The sequence below is a fragment of the Hakea prostrata genome, chromosome 9 (genome assembly GCF_041222555.1).
Source record: "Hakea prostrata isolate BN-2017 chromosome 9, UWA_Hpros_2, whole genome shotgun sequence".
NCBI classification, from domain to species: Eukaryota; Viridiplantae; Streptophyta; class Magnoliopsida; order Proteales; family Proteaceae; genus Hakea; species Hakea prostrata.
In genome coordinates, this window is record NC_142608.1 from 22698275 (window position 1) to 22709606 (window position 11332).

Here is an 11332-nt window from a genome sequence, read left to right on the forward strand (position 1 = left end):
CCAACATAGTTGCCTCAGATGTCAGAAAGGTCTTCATCAGGGGATCCCGAACGGTTTCTCCAGCAGGGGCGTCAACAGTATAAACAACGACGAGGGAGTCACATCCTCCTTGGAAGACCGAACGGTTTCTTTAGGCAGAGGGAGCGTAAGAGAAACATCAGCAGAAACTGTGGGAATCTGATCTGAATATTCACCAACAGCAGTCTCCTTATGTTCAGAAGATTCACCAGATGCAATCGCCTCACAGGAAGCAACCTTCGTCAGTACTGGGGCAGTTTTCTTGCAAGAATTCGCCCTAATAAAGCTCAAATCAATTCTGGGAGGCACTGCAAATACAAAAAAGTACTGTCAGTACGAAGATCCTAAAACATACAGAAAAAGGGAAAACCCTAGGTCTCTGTTAAGCATGAACAACTCAGAACTTCCATCATAAGTAAACCCAAAGTAGAATACTGTGGAGTTTACTCAGGGAGAAGAACAAGAGATGAAGATTCGTGACAAAAATGGAGAAAAAGACTTACTTTTTCAACTTCTGATCGAAGATGGTGTTGAAGGACAAGAGTACGTATAGAGCAAAAGAAGACGAAAGGTCGTTTTGCAAATCTATCAAACAGAAATAATTTGCAGATAGCAAGATAAGGGTGAAGTACCTGTGAGGGGCTTAAATAGCCTCAAGGAGTGATGCGATGGTTGAAACCCCAAGGTAATCAAGGGACACGATCGAAGAGACATTTCGAACTCCTCAAAATGAAGGATCAACGGTCAAGGGATAACGGCGCTTCAAATTCAAAATTCGAAGGCTAATCAAAGCTTCCTTGTGGAACAATATTCACCTGAGACGAGGATACTACCAACCGTCGCACTACATGAAGTATTTCTAACTCCTTGGGAGGAGTGATTGGCATACGAATGCAGGAAAACGTTTGGACTTCGCAATAAATAGAGGAACGGTTGGGAGTAAATGTTCAGAGGAAAATGAACACATCTCTCCCGAGCGCCTCTCTGTGATATCCCGAACGTTATCTCCAGTTAAGGTGCAAGTTACTCTACAAGATTAACTTATATCATTTACGTCTTGATCTAAAGACGATATTTTGGGATATGAGACGAAGAAGCATTAAGGCAATCATTGGAAGAATTCGAGAAAAAGATTGATTTCTATTTCATCAAGAACGTGGAGGGCCAACCCTTACAAGATGTTTCTTCTTCATTATCAACTGAGGAGTCTTTATCAGAATCTCTTTCCGAAGCAGGCTGTGAAGGTTCTTTGGGAAGAGGCGGTGAATCAGCAAGATGCTCCTCAATATTTGGGTCCGCTGGAATAGGATCCTCCTCTTCCAAAACCCAATTCGGGAAGGCCAACTTAAGCTTCCCGAAGATTTCTTTGTGACACACCTCTCGAAAGGGAGTTGTATCAAAGGAAGGGTTAGATTCAAGGATCTTTTCCCAGACGTCATTTTGCCCCGCTCGATAAGCTTGAAGGTTGAAGCGGCCCATCAATTTAGTAAAGGGGACGCTGTTCAGATACTTCCGGATGCAGTCCCTCTGAAGATATGGTTTAATATGTTTAGGCTTGCTGGGAACTGCCAACTTTGATAGGCGTTCATTGTCCAAGGACTTAAGCTCAAGGCTCTCGCCAAAGGCAATAGCCTCCTTTTTATGCTTCCTGGCCTCACGTTCAGCAGCATGGGCACGAACATTTGACGAGTCAAGTTCTTTCCTTAAGGAATTCAGCTCCTCATCGTGCTTCTCCTTCAGCTCTTCGGCTGCCTTCTTCAGCCAGTCTACTTCAGAATTGGCCTTTGCCAAATTCACTTCACAGGTCTGCAGCAAGGAGCCATTGTGACCAACTCGGCTCAATGCCTCCATGTGTTGATCAAAGCTCAACACAGCATTCCTAAAAAGACAGGGAGATTATCAGAAAATCTCAGAGAAGATTACAAAGCAATTAGCAAAAGATCAAGAAGATTAATACCTTGTGGAATGACTAACAAGAACGTCATCCTCCAGAGCTTCAAAGGCCTGATGATCGGCAGGCAAAAGATCGAGAGAGCTCCATTCAACAGCCTTCTCAGGATCCTGAGTTGCTCGATCTGTCCGTGTCAGTGTCCATTGAGGCATGAAGATCTCCTCAGAGTCTTTATTCTTTTTGGATTTCTTTGGGGCAGAAGCATCAGCTGAGTCATGCTTCCTTTTGGATCGAGTAGGAGAGGGGATGTCTATCTCTTCCACTATTGGTTTTTTCCCTCTCCCCGAAGCTTCAGCTACTAGCTTCAGGTTCTTGATACCCTTGTATGAAGGGTCTGGAGGAGGTGCAGAAGATACTTGTTCTACAGTCAAGGATCGAGGGGACCGTCGTTCAGCAGTCACAACAGCCTTAGCAGCTTTTACCCGAAGACTTTCGGGATCCATTGGAGGCACTGTAAAGAAAGACAAGAGTCAGAGTTGAAAGAATTCTCAGTATCTTCAAGAAAATAAAACATGGCGGATAGAAAGCTCACGTCGAGCCAACCCCTAGTATTGAAGGATGGAGTTGTATTCCATCTCATATCCATGTATCTCTTGATACCATGGAATTGACTTGATATTCCCGACAGCCGCTCTGTCTTCTTGGGATAAGGGAAGGACTCGGTTACCCTCAGAGTATGAAGTGTACTGCTTCCAGACGGTCGGGAAGTTAAGATCAGATTGAGGCGCTTGGCAGAAGAAATATCGCTGGCGCCACCCTTTGTGGTTAGAAGGGCAAGTTCCTTTGGCAAGAATGTTGCCTGTCCAGTCAAGTTCCACTTTGTTGCGCTTGGAAAGCACAACCCAACTAGGAGGATGGGAGATGGAAAGAATGTGAAAATGTACTAAAAGAGGAAGAGAAGGCATGATGCCAAGTTCAAAACATAAACCCAAGAAGCCGACGATGAGACGCCAGCTATTGGGAAGAAACATTCCAGGACAGATGTCCCAATGATTCAGAACGGCTGAAAATAAGGGATTGAAGAAAGGAAAGCGAACCCCGCTTTCCGGTGCATCTATATACAGGGAAAATTCGCCCGGAAGGGTCGAATCAACTCTCTCATCTGATTTGGGAGCCCTAAGATGGTACGAAGAAGGAAAGCCAAAACCCTTGACAACTAAAGGAAGATTTTCCTCATTATAGGAGGAAGCTACAGAATCAAGTCCACCGGCGGATTTGGTGGATTCTTTTGACCGCCCAGAAGACTCGGCAATCACCCTAGGAGTCATGGAAGGTCCAGACTCAGGATGAACAAAAGAAGTCTCAGTTTTTTCTTCTACTCTTTGTTGGCTAACTTCTGCGAAGTCACGCCAAAGAGCAATTAGGGTTTTGTTGTCACTATCCGATTGCTCAGAGGGGAGGGAAACAAAGGCCTCATTGCCACTATTGCTTTTACCGGTGCTTGGCACAAGGGAAGTCTTAGAGGAAACCCTACTATCTTCCATTACTAAAAGGTCTGACTGTAGTTTCCAATGAAAAAGAAACCTGGAGACAGAAAGTAAACTTTGCAAAAAGATCAGTAAACTTACTGATTCACTGAGGCAGAGAGCTCGAGAACGAAAGAATCGTAAAGGCGCGAAGAAGACGAGGTTTCAAAAATCTAGACAAGAAGAATGAAACCTACGAAGACAATGAACTGCTTTTAAGCACCCGCACGAATGTTTGAGGACATGAACGATCGAGATTAATTCAGCATCAACGATCGAGATTAATTCCGCATCAACGATCGAGATTTGAAGACGGTTCGAAAGTTTGAACTCACGAATCCAAAACAGGTGTTCAGAAACCATCGTTTTGATTGCGTGAGCCACGATAGTTTCAATTGCAGGAGGATGCGTAGTGGCACCCTCACAAAGCTCGAGGAAAAAGCGACACTACCACATTAAATGCGAAATGACATTTAAGGGATTATGCAAGACTATTACTTGACGACGAACCCATTTAAAAACCAAGCCCTCGGGATCGACCGAACGCTTGGTCTGGGGGGCTCGTCATACGGAGAAAATATGATTGAACTTGGTTCATTCATGGTTCGACCCTAAACTCCGGTCGAGACAAAGGGAATCGACTCGTTTCAGAGCGAGCCGGGTTCACGAGGTAGCTTGCTGAGGAAGAAAACTAAATCAGCCACAAGCAAGCCATAATCCAATACTTATGGAGGAGGTCAATTAACCTAATGACGGCAGCAGATTTCGGCCAGCTGTCACTTATCGCTTTCAAAAGGATAACCATCAGATAACGATCGGGTTATCCTAGGAGTCCTCTACTAGTCCAAACTAGTAGAAGTCTATCACTCAACGGATCTATCTATTGAGATCCAACGATTATCCGAAGAAGGCTCAAATACATCCAACGAAGAAGATTCGAAGGTACACTCTATATAAACATCACCTCCCCACAAGGGAAGGACGCACACACACTTGGACGTGAACACTCAGATGCTTACTATCTGAATCGTATTTCAATTATTCATTCCTGAGCTCTGTGTTCTAGCAGAGCCATTTGTGATTAAGTTCATCAACTGACTTAGCCTTCAGAGGTGGACTCCCGACCCCAGCGGTCGGGCCACATCTGACGCTTTGTTTTGCAGGTCATTCTCAGGATATCTAAGGGTTGAGCAGATTTTGGACGCATCAAGTGTCCTCATATTGTTATAATCACGCCCTCCAAATTTCATGTCGATCGGACCACCGAAAGGTCAGTTTCGGATCAAGTCTTCAATTCTGCCCATGGTTAACAAGTCTTGGTCGTTTGACAGTCAACCAAGCCAGTCAACCAAGAGATGGTAACATCTCTGTACTTAGCTGAATTGCGTCGTTTGACCACCTATTCGATTGTTTTCTTTTCTGATGTTACTTGTATGTTGTCTAGGGTACCAACATTGACTTTTGGGACTATTCTTGGTGATCATTGATTTTATTTATGACTCGATTAAGGTAAGGATAGTCGTTAACTCAAGTACATTGATTATGTAAACATGCTTATACTTTGAGAACTCAGTGGATATATTTCCTATGTGTACTCCTTAACCATGCATGACTATTATATGCATTTTATCAGTAATTACATGTTATATGTCATTCGGAATATCATGCTTAATTATCCTTTATGATTATGTATATGATTAATCATGTTATGACATGTCTTTAATTATATGATGAATTATTGAATTGATATGATATGATGAGATTGAACTTGTGAATGATTACGTATGACTTAGGATTGAGGGGTGTCCTTTCGACACTTCTGTCCTTGGACATCAGAGGGAATAGTATGGGATATTCTCCCAAGGTGTCCATCGACACTTTCCCAGGTTATTGGATGACATACATAGGATTGTCTAGGTGTATGGTTAGGATTAACCTTGTTGTATTAGACCCGAATCGGAAGGGTATTGAGACCGAACGACCCGTGGTAAAGTATGGTTGATGGGCGCTCAAGATCGGTAACCACTCCGTGAGAGGACTTAAACCATACTACGGATACCCAAAAGGGGCCATTTATTGGTAGGGTTGCAAATGGATAGACCTAGGCCCACGGGCGCTCAAGACTGGTAACCAACCCGTGAGAGGATGTGAGAGCTTCCCGTTTACCATTTGTGGATGACCAATAGGGTTGATGAGTCCCTAGTCCAAGTTGGTTGGTGCCATAGGATACGCTGACTCTAGTGTGAAGGATACGGAACCGAGTTGGTCGGTGCCATAGGGAAAGTATCCGGATCTGACATGATACGACTGAGTAGATGACTTGCATTGGGCTAGGCTTCTCCGTGACATGTGCCAATACTTATACCAATGGTGATGTGAGAGAGTGGTGACTTAATCTCCAACCATGGTTTTGATGAGGACTTTACCCAATTACCCCAGCAAACCCAAGATATCTTGTATGATTGAGGGGGAGTGACATACGACCTAAAGAAGTATGGTGCTATGGCTTAAAGCATGTCTACCTTAGAGACTAGCATACTTAGGGTTAGAATCATATATCATCAGTGTCTCATATCATCTTGCATCATTTCGTGACTTGTATCATATGAATTGTGTATTATAAAACGACTTGCCTTGCTGAGTTCTTTTGAACTCATTCCTTTCGTGCAATTTGTTAGATTATCCTGCAGGTGTAGAAGACTCTGATGGTGCACTCTACGACCTGAGCTATGATCCCGCATACTACCCTTCGGGTGATGGCTACGATGAGAGTCAGGATTATTGTGCCGAGGAGGATTATGGTTCGTACCAGGATTAGCCCCACCATGGTGAGGGAGCAGCCGCACTGGGTTCACTTCATCCGTACTTATGAAGAAACAATCATTAGGATAGAAGAAACCTTTGCGTAGTGCTACATTTCCTTGGATGGCTGTTAAACATTTGGATATATTGTCTTTAACTCTTATGGATTCACTCTTGAGACTGGGTGTAACTAAATTTGATTAACCACTTTTCCGCTATTATTGAAGGAGTGACCCCTGATCACTCTTTCTCTTTGAGATTATTTTTATGAGAAATTGATACTTGATAATTCCGTACTCTAATTGATTATCTTTTCTTATTCACTTGATCTGTTTATTGCTTACTTTAAACATTGATTATATTGTTCATGATTATGTTATCGTGTATGTGGGAGGCATGGCTGCTCGTTCTGGATCTTCAGGATGTGGATCACATCCTGGGTATGCCAGATAGGATACCGGCTGGGTGGATGTGACACCTTTTGAGGGTCGAATCTGTTAGGATTAGAGCGATCAATCACACACAATCGAATAGAAAACAAAGAAGAAAGAGACACGGACTTTACCCTAGTTCACCTCCATGTGAAGCTACGTCCAACATTAGGTTTTTCCCTACATTCAGTATTCTGTTATAAGAGAATATATATATAAACCCTTAGCGACAGCTATTCATGGGTGCAAGCTTAAACTGTAAAGAAACTCCGATATCCACAGAAACATGGACCCTCTACAGGCTATGGGGGTTGTTGTATGTAACAGGGGGCATATATGTCTTTTTTATATTAGAATAGGACTAGGTGTCTTATGTATTTGTTTAATGGGCTGTTTTGTCTTTTTAGCTTCATGTATACATGGTTTATCCTTTTGGGGGTTTAGGGTTACACGATTCATTCTGATCTCTCCTCTTTGTTCTATGCTCTCGGTTTCTTCTTGTCTGCGATAGAAGCTCTTAGGGTTTGAGGTTTTCGGTGCTTGTTGCTGCTGGTTCAAGAGCTGGTGACGCATGGATGTTAAGAGGCTTGCTTGCTTCTGAAGGTGTAAGTGACTCCTTGCTGTTGGTGTACTCGATTACCTTGAAGGGAAGATATTGCTGCTGCTGTGTAATCAGGTGCATACGTTCTGATTAGTCTATCTTCTTCTTGTTTCATGCTTGGGGTTCTTGATTGGGTAGATCTCATAGTGTTGTAACCTCCTTCTCTAGCTATTGGATTATTGCATGGTTTGATGAGACCACAACTCATCCTTGGACGTAGGTCATTTGACTAAACCAAGTAAAACTTTGGTGTCTTGCATCTTTTCTTTATTTCTTTCTTTTATGTCTTAATTCCGTTGCTATATAGGTGGTATTTCTTAACAGTTTTGGCATCAGAGCTTCGTTTATGTTCTTGGCTGGACTTGTTATTTCTTGATTAACCTTGTATACTCTGTTTTGGTGATTATAATTTAATCATTGGTTATTATATGCTGTTCTATTTTCTTTTCTAAACATCTTGAATTATATTTGATTTTTTCTGCTAAACCCTAACTCTGGCCGAAACCCTAACTTGGGGTTTTACTCAAATTGGTTTAGGGCTTTGCTGTATATGTCTAATTGGAAATGTTTGCATATTGTTTCCCATGTTTATTGCTTGAAATTGGAATCCAATTTAGCTGATTGACTTGTACAGTGGTTCGGCTGTTAGGGTTTTCTTGAGAATAATCTGGGGCTTTTATGCTAAACAGATTGGATGTATGAAATAGATGTTTGATTCATGTTTATAATCTGAAATTAATCATGTTTTAATTTCTGATTATAAGTTGCATATAGTTTTGAAATCTGATTTTTTATTTATTGCTTACTGTTAACAGCTCTTCGTTATTATTATTGGAGATTTGTAATCTGTGATACATTAGTAATTTGTTACTTATTCTCTTGATTTAATTTTGATATTATCATACTATTTATTTCAGATTTTTTTTTTTTAAATTCTGAAATTTGTTAAGTAGATAATATCTAGTGTGTTATTGAGTTAATTAGTTAGATACAATCTGACTGAATATACTTTATTATTTTGTCATGGCCCCAACCCGGTATGAGTTAGAGAAATTTGATGGTAAAGGAGACTTTATGTTATGGAAGAATAGGATGCATGCAATTCTAGTTCAGAATAGATGCCATAAGGATTTAAAGACTGATAGAGAGGTCTCTTTGTCCATGATTGAAGAAGAGATGGAAGATATGCAAGATATGTGCTGTAGCACTATAATTTTGCACTTGAGTAACACTGTTATGAGAAGGGTAAGAGATTGTAAGACTGCAGCCTAGGTTTGGCTTAAACTTGAACAGCTTTATATGGCTGCATCTATTCCTAATGTTACTTTATTGAAAGAACAACTATTTAATTTCAAAATGGATGCTTCTAAGACTCTAACTGATAATGTAGATGAATTCTATAAATTGTCATGTGATTTGGATGAGGAATTATCTGATAATACCCTTGCTGTCCTATTATTGAAATATTTGCATGATTCTCATGTTGGTGTTAAGAATGCTATTAAATATGGTAGAAAGCCTATAACCCTTGATGATGTGATGGAAGCATTGAAAGTTAGGGATATAGAGTTTAAAACTGAGAGGGAGGGAAAGCATGTAAGTGAGGGTTTGTATGTTAATTCTTAAAATAGAAGTGTGTATGAAAATAAGAAGAAGTTCAATAATAATAAGAAAAAGAAGAAGTTTGTTGCTAAAAATGGCAATGCAAGTACAAATCAGAATTTTAATGGAAAGTTTAATAATAATAAAAGAATATGTTATTATTGTAAGAAAGAAGGACATATTATAAAATATTGTAGAGAGAGGCTTCAAAAGATACAAAATGAGAATGGAATTGAGAGAATGGAAGCTACACATGTGGCCGATGTGACTAGTGATGCACTAGTGGTTTCCCCTTGTAGTGATCATGATGCTTGGATCTTAGATTAAGGCTGTACCTTTCATATGACTCCTAAAAGGGAGTGGTTTATCACTTTTGAGTCCATTAGAGGTGGTAAAGTGTTAATGGGAAATGATCATGCATGTGATGTTGTGGGGATTGGATCTATTAGAATAAGATTGAATGATGGGACTGTTAGAGATCTAGAAAAGGTGAGACATGTACCTGGACTTAAGAGAAACCTGTTGTCCTTGAGTCAGCTTGATACTAGGGGTTTTCATTACACCTCTAGGGATGGTTCTCTTAGGGTTATGAGGGGTAGTAGTGTTATACTAACTGCTGATTTGAAGAATGGTTTATACTTCTTAAATGGAAGTGTAGTTTTAGGGGCTGCATCAGTCTCTAGTGGGGTTTTTAGTGAGGTGGAGCTTTGGCATAGAAGATTGGGTCATATAAGTTATAAGGGGCTTGGACACTTGTATAAAAGTGGCCAGATAAGCCTTAAGAAGTTTAGCCCTTTGACTTTTTGTGATGTGTGTGTGAAACCTAACCCTGACCTTGACCCGGAAACCTTGTTGTTTGTAGGTCCGACAACCCGAAGTAAAGCGAGAAGTCAGCTATGGGCCATCCCAGTGGAAGACTTGGTGACTGGCTTTGAATCCATGAGTGTTGATGATAGTGTTCTAATTATGGAAACTGAATCCTGATGAAGATCGGATTAGTTGATGGACTTGGAGTGCTCTCTATCATGGTTCGAAGGCAATTTTACCTATTAGGTAAGTCACTTGGTGTGTGTGCGAAACCCCTTTATGTTTGGATTTGATCTGAGCCCTCAATCCCTGTTTTGGACTTGCTGTTCTGATTGGTCGATTGATTGATCAACTGGACCAGTCGACCAATCCAATCGACCAATGGGTTCTGTCTTTGCTAATTAGGTCTTGCTTGATCTATTTAAGTCCAATCTCGAGTCTACTTCGTATTTTCTGCCTCCAAACTCTTTGGAACGAACCAAAGACCTCTGCAAGTCATCTCCCTTGCGTTCTTGGTGTTTATCTTGACGGATCTTCGTCAAAACTCGTGTTCTTACACAAAAGGTATGTCTACACTCTCTTCTTCTTCATCATCTTTGTTTTCTTTCCTTTTTGGGTTGAGACAATAAAGAAGATGCTGCATTCTCTGTTGCAAACATCTCTGTACTTATCTCTCATGATCTTCCTAAGGATTAATGGCTAAAGCAATGATCTTAATCATGGTCATTGCAAGCCTTTGAAGGAATCATGATCTAAATCATGATCATGTCTTCGTTCATCTTTGATTTAAATTCTGATCTTCTCAGATCTATTTTATTGATCATATTAGTAGTCAATCGCTATGTTTTCTTTACATGATCCATGATCTATCAATCTCTAGTTGTTTCTCCTTTATCATACCATGCTTTCTTCAAGAATCATGACTGATACATCTATGGTAAGTTTTGTTTCCTTATTTAGATACATGCTCTTCAGTCTTAGATCTATTTTCTTAAAGATCTATGCATGCCTTTCATGATTTCTTTATCACAATCAATGATCCATCATCCTATTGTTCTAGTCTATAATTTGTACTTTGAATTCTTCAAGAACTATGATTGATCTAATTATGGTAACTTTTGTTTCCTAATTTGTAACTTGAAGACTTGATTCGATTAGTGTTTTGAAGTCCTCTATATACTAGGATGCTATCATAGTAGTTTACCCTTTGTTTGGTACCCTTTTGAACCACCAAATTCGGTTCTTTATTCTCAAAACTCTGATTTTGTAGGCCACTATCTCTGTTGGTCGACTGAGACAGTAGACCAATCCAATCGACCAATGAGTACAACAACTCCAGATTTGGTCTGTTTTGGATGTTTTGATATCTTTCCTTTTAGGGATCTTTCCTAATATGTTGTATACACTTGTTTAGGACCTTCTTCTCAAGTTTGTCAAGATCTTACTTGAATTCTTAAGATTCCTTTGCGAGTTATAGAAGGTAAGGATGGTTACTTCCTTAACTACATAAATTGTATATCTTAGTTTCTATATTTGAATCTTGTTAGTTTATTTCTTTAATTAGATTCTTACAATGTTATACTACTGTTGTACTATCTTGATATCAGTAGCATTATTTGTTTATATTAAATTGACTCATGTATGATTTACTTAC